The sequence below is a fragment of the Coregonus clupeaformis genome, chromosome 17 (assembly GCF_020615455.1).
Source record: "Coregonus clupeaformis isolate EN_2021a chromosome 17, ASM2061545v1, whole genome shotgun sequence".
In the NCBI taxonomy this organism is placed as follows: domain Eukaryota; kingdom Metazoa; phylum Chordata; class Actinopteri; order Salmoniformes; family Salmonidae; genus Coregonus; species Coregonus clupeaformis.
In genome coordinates, this window is record NC_059208.1 from 36,203,127 (window position 1) to 36,209,223 (window position 6,097).

The window sequence follows — 6,097 nt, forward strand, 5'->3', positions numbered from 1 at the left end:
ACATAGATTCAACCACAAAGACCAGGGAGGTTTTCCAATGCCTCGCAAAGAAGGGCACCTATTGGTAGATGGGTAAAAAAAATATGGACATTGAATATCCCTTTGAACATAGTGAAGTTATTAATTACACTTTGGATGGTGTATCAATACACCCAGTCACTACAAAGATACAGGCGTCCTTCCTAACTCAGTTGCCAGAGAGGAAGGAAACTGCTCAGTGATTTCACCATGAGGCCACTGGTGACTTTAAAACAGTTACAGAGTTTATTGGCTATGATAGGAGAAAACTGAGGATGGATCAACACCATTGTAGTTACTCCGCAATACTAACCTAATTAACGGAGTGAAAAGAAGGAAGCTGTACAGAATACAAAATATTCCAAAACATGCATCCTAATTGCAACAAGGCACTAAAGTAATACTGTAAAAACTGTGGCAAAGCAATTCACTTTTTGTCCTGAATAAAAAGTGTTATGTTTGGGGCAAATCCAATCCAATACATTACTGAGTACCACTCTCCACATTTTCAAGCATAGTGTTGGCTGCATCATGTTATGGGTATGCTTGTAATCATTAAGGGCTGGGGAGTTTTTCAGGATAAAAAATAAATGGAATGGAGCTAAGCACAGGCAAAATCCTAGAGGAAAACCTGGTTCAATCTGCTTTCCACCAGACACTGGGAGATGAATTCACCTTTCAACAGGACAATAACCTAAAACACAAGGCCAAATCTACACCGGAGTTACTTACCAAGAAGACAGTGAATGTTCCTGAGGGGCCAAGTTACAGTTTTACATTTTTTAAAACATTTTTAGACATTTAGCAGACACTCTTATACAGAGCGACTTACAGGAGCAATTAGGGTTAAGTGCCTTGCTCAAGGGCACATCGGCAGATTTGTCACCTAGTCGGCTTGGGGATTAGAACCAGCGACCTTTCGGTTACTGGCACAACGCTCTTAACCACTAAGCTACCTGCCGCCCCGTTTTGACTAAAATCTCCTTGAAAACCTATAGCATGACCTGAAAATGGTTGTCTAGAAATTATCAACAACCAATTTGACAGAGCTTGAAGAATTTTGAAAAGAAAAATGGGCAAATGTTGCACAATCCAGTTGTGGAAAGCTCTTAAAGACTTACCCAGAAAGACTCACAGCTGTAATTGCTGCCAAAGGTGCTTCTACAAAGTATTGACTCAGGGGTGTGAATACTTATCTAAATGAGACATTTCTGTATTTCATTTTCAATAAATTTGCAAAACATTCTAAAAACATGTTTTCACTTTGTCATTATGGGGTATTGTGTATAGATGGGTGAGAGAAAAAATATATTTAATCCATTTTGAATTCAGGCTGTAACACCACAAAATGTGGAATAAGTAAAGGGGTATGAATACTTTCTGAAGGCACTTTAGACATTAAGACCACATATGCATTTGCCTGTTGTCTTTTCTTTGTGGGTTTTGTCTTACACTGTCTAGTGCATTTTAGAGTTGAAGAACACCAACTGCAGATACACGTGCTTGTTTGAGCATCTCGAAGACTAAATTCAATGTATAATATGTTTAACAGGTGACAAAACAGATTATTTTACTATTGTAACATGCAGTGGGGAGAATTATATTGTCCCCATCAGGAGCCCAGGCTTTTGCCATAGATGGTAGATTTCTCGTCTCTGGACCACACAAGCTTTAGATTGCATTCTGCTAAGGACCTCATCTCTCCCTACATCGGTCAGCTACATTGGGTGAACAGTCCAGGGCTCTACTGTATAGTGGTGGTGATGAGATGATGAGGTGCAGGTGCGCTGGAGGTGCTTAGGGTGCGTTGGGTTTCCATTCCTGTGTTTGCCGAGGTGGTGCACTCAGACCGGTGGCTCAGTAGACCGGCGAATCAGAGCGCCGGAGGGGAGCAACGGGAGGAGACGTGACACTGGGGGCAATATCTTTTTGAAAACAAACATTTTCTGATGTTCGAGATTGTGTTTTCAAATGAAAGATAGGAGGAATAGCATGTCCATAAAAACACCAACAGTGAGGACATCAGTGAGGACATCTACATCGCAGTATATCTTGATAACAGTGACTACGACGGCACCAACAGCGTCTCATTACTTCAAATGAACTGCATGATGAGCGGATGCCATTTTGGGAACACTGAAATGGCCCCTTGCCGTGTGTACCTCTGGCACAAGAGCTTAATACTGTAGATTGACAAATGAATCAAGACATACTGTTGATAACCGTCGTTAACAAGCAAACCAACATGTTTGTACCATTTTTAGAGCATGTCCAGAGTGTTCTGTAGCTCAGGGACGTTGTTGCTACACAAATCACTGTAAATAATTGCCCCCTGTATGATTCAGCTATTACTAGTCCATGCTCGAAATCGTTAGGTTGTATAACCAGGAAGATAATAACAATAACCAGTTACATGGATTGATACTTCAATAGACTCAATAGCTGAGGAGACATTGGCTGTGTCCGAAATCTGGCTTGCCTACTACTTACTTAAATTGCATACTGTGTACTAATTGTACTACATACTATTTAGAATGTACTGTTTAGTAAAAACGAGTGCAGTAAGCAACAAATATCAGCATACTAGGCTCATCCTATTGAGAATGCTTCATCTAATGCACAATTGCGTTGATTCCCGCCATTCGATCATTTTGGTACAGCGCTTTACACAACATGCCTACCACTTTGAAGATGCAAAATATTTTTTTATTGTGAAACAAACAAGAAATAAGACAAAAAAACTGAAAACTTGAGCGTGCATAACTATTCACCCCCCAAAGTCAATACATTGTAGAGCCACCTTTTGCAGCAATTACAGCTGCAAGTCTCTTGGGGTATGTCTCTATAAGCTTGGCACATCTAGCCACTGGGATTTTTGTCCATTCTTCAAGGCAAAACTGCTATAGCTCCTTCAAGTTGGATGGGTTCCGCTGGTGTGGTGCCATATTCTTTCAATTTTTTAAATAATGGATTTAATGGTGCTCCGTGGGATGTTAAAAGTTTAAGATCTTTTTTTCTAACCCAACCCTGATCTGTACTTCTCCACAACTTTGTCCCTGACCTGTTTGGAGAGCTCCTTGGTCTTCATGGTGCCGCTTGCTTGGTGGTGCCCTTTGCTTAGTGAAGTTGCAGACTCTGGGGCCTTTCAGAACAGGTGTATATATCCTGAGATCATGTGAGAGATCATGTGACACTTAGATTGCACACAGGTGGACTTTATTTAACTAATTATGTGACTTCTGAAGGTAATTGGTTGCACCAGATCTTATTTAGGGGCTTCATAGCAAAGGGGGTGAACACATACAGTGGGGAGAACAAGTATTTGATATACTGCCGATTTTGCAGGTTTTCGTACTTACAAAGCATGTAGAGGTCTGTAATTTTTTATCATAGGTACACTTCAACTGTGAGAGACGGAATCTAAAACAAAAATCCAGAAAATCACATTGTATGATTTTTAAGTAATTAATTGTCACGCCCTGACTCTGAGGACTTGTATTTGTTGAGTCAGGGTGTGTAGTTTCTATGCTGTGTTTTCTATGTTTAGTTTCTAGATCGTTTAGATCTATGTTGGCCAGGGTGGTTCCCAATCAGAGGCAGCTGTAGCTCGTTGTCTCTGATTGGGGACCATACTTAGGTAGCCTGTTGGCACTAGTGGGTTGTGGGATCTTGTTCCGTGTGAGGTATGTTATTTGTCTACCTTGGACTTCACGTTTCGTTTGTTGTTTTGTCATGTGTTCAGTACGCAAATAAATATGAATGCATATCACGCTGCGCCTTGGTCCTTCTCGTCCGTAAACGATCGTGACAGAAGATCCCACCAAAATAGGACCAAGCAGCGTGTTCAGGAGCAAACGCTGGGAATTAAACAGGAGGTTACGTTAGTAGATGTCCTCCTCGGTTGGGGGAGAATCACGGAGGAGTAGGCCGTCCGCTACCGGAAGGCGATGAAGGAGGATGCCCAGGTAGGAGAGGTGAAACGGCGCCAACAGTGCCGACGATGGAGACCGGAGAGGTAACCCCAATAAAAAAAAATTGGGGGGGGGGGCACACGGTGTGGACGACGAGGCAGCAGGAGGCAGCGACAGGGCGAATCTGCAGGTTAGGAGAGGAGGCCACCAGGTTACGGGGGCTATTGGTCCAGAGGGAGCAGGTGTTATTTGGTCAGAGGGAGGAGCTACAGGAGGCTATAAGGGAGAAGGAGAGTGTAGAGGCACGGCGAGAGGAGCTGGTTAGGCAGCAGAAGGAGCGGGGGTATATAAAGGAACCCAGTCCCGCTTCTCGCACCAAGCAAGTGGTGCGTGTCGCCAGTCCGGTCCGGCCCGTTCCTGATCCCCGCACAAGGCCAGTGGTGTGTGTTCCCAGTACGGCCCGACCCGTTCCTTCTCCCCGCACTAAGCCAGTGGTGTGTGTTCCCAGTACGGTCCGTTCCTGCTCCCCGCACTAAGCCAGTGGTGCGCGTCGCCAGCCCGGTCCGGCCTGTTCCTGTCCCTCGCACCAAACCAGTGGTGCCCCTCGCACCAAACCGGTGGTGCGCGTCGCCAGCCCGGCCCGGCCTGTTCCTGCCCCTCGCACCAAGCCAGTGGTGCGCGTCGCCAGCCCGGCCCGGCCTGTTCCTGCCCCTCGCACCAAACCAGTGGTGCGCATCGCCAGCCCGGTCCGGCCTGTTCCTGACCCTCGCACCAAGCCAGTGGTGCGCGTCGCCAGCCCGGCCCGGCCTGTTCCTGCCCCTCGCACCAAGCCAGTGGTGCGTGTCGCCAGCCCGGTCCGGCCTGTTCCTGGCCCTCGCACCAAGCCAGTGTTGCGCGTCGCCAGCCCGGCCCGGCCTGTTCCTGTCCCTAGCACCAAGCCAGTGGTGCGCGTCGCCAGCCCGGTCCGGCCTGTTCCTGTCCCTCGCACCTAGCCAGTGGTGCGCGTCACCAGCCCGGCCCGGCCTGTTCCTTCCCTCGCACCAAGCCAGTGGTGCGCGTCGCCAGCCCAGTCCGGCCTGTTCCTGCCCCTCGCACCAAGCCAGTGGTGCGCGTCACCAGCCCGGCCTGTTCCTGCCCCTCGCACCAAGCCAGTGGTGCGCGTCGCCAGCCCGGCCTGTTCCTGCTCCCCGCACCAGGCCAGTGGTGCGCGTCGCATGTCCGGTACGGCCCGTTCCTGCTCCCCGCACCAAGCCAGTGGTGAGCGTCATCAGCCCGGTCCGGCCCGTCCCTGCTCCCCGCACCAAGCCAGTGGTGCGTGTGTCCAGTACGGCACGGCCCGTGCCTGTTCCACCGGTGCCTGGTCCGGCACCGGTCAGCTACCTCACTCCGGAGCCAGAGCAATCCGCTCCACCGGGGTCCGGTCCAACTCCGGTCAGCGGATCCACTCCGGAGCCAGAGAAATCCGCTCCACCGGGGTCCAGTCCAGCTCCGGTCAGCCGCTCCACTCCGGAGCCAGAGCAGTCCGCTCCACCGGTGCCTGATCCAGCTCCGGTCAGCGGTTCCACTCCGGAGCCAGAGCAGTTCGACCCACCGTCGTCGGGTCCAGCTCCAGTCAGCGGTTCCAGTCCAGACCCAGACGTCAGCCCCTCTCCAGGTTCGGGGTCTCCCACACCAGGGTCCAGACAGGGCTTGGTACGTCGTGGGAGGAAGGAGAGGGGAAGCAGCGCGCCGAGGTCCAGACCAGACCAGGGGCGCAACAGGGAGGTGGAGAGTAAGTGGTGGTCATGCCCGGAGCCGGATCCGCCTCCGAGGCGGAATGCCCACCCGGCCCCTTCCCTGTTATGTTTATGTGGCGCGGTCGGAGTCCGCACCTTTGGGGGGGGGGGTACTGTCACGCCCTGACTCTGAGGACTTGTATTTGTTGAGTCAGGGCATGTAGTTTCTATGTTGTGTTTTCTATGTTTAGTTTCTAGATCGTTTAGATCTATGTTGGCCAGGGTGGTTCCCAATCAGAGGCAGCTGTAGCTCGTTGTCTCTGATTGGGGACCATACTTAGGTAGCCTGTTGGCACTAGTGGGTGCCAGGTGAGGCGAGGTGAGTAGTCATGCTGTACTTCGCTCCGCAGGTAATATGACACATTACATTACAATGGAACGATTTGATTAGTG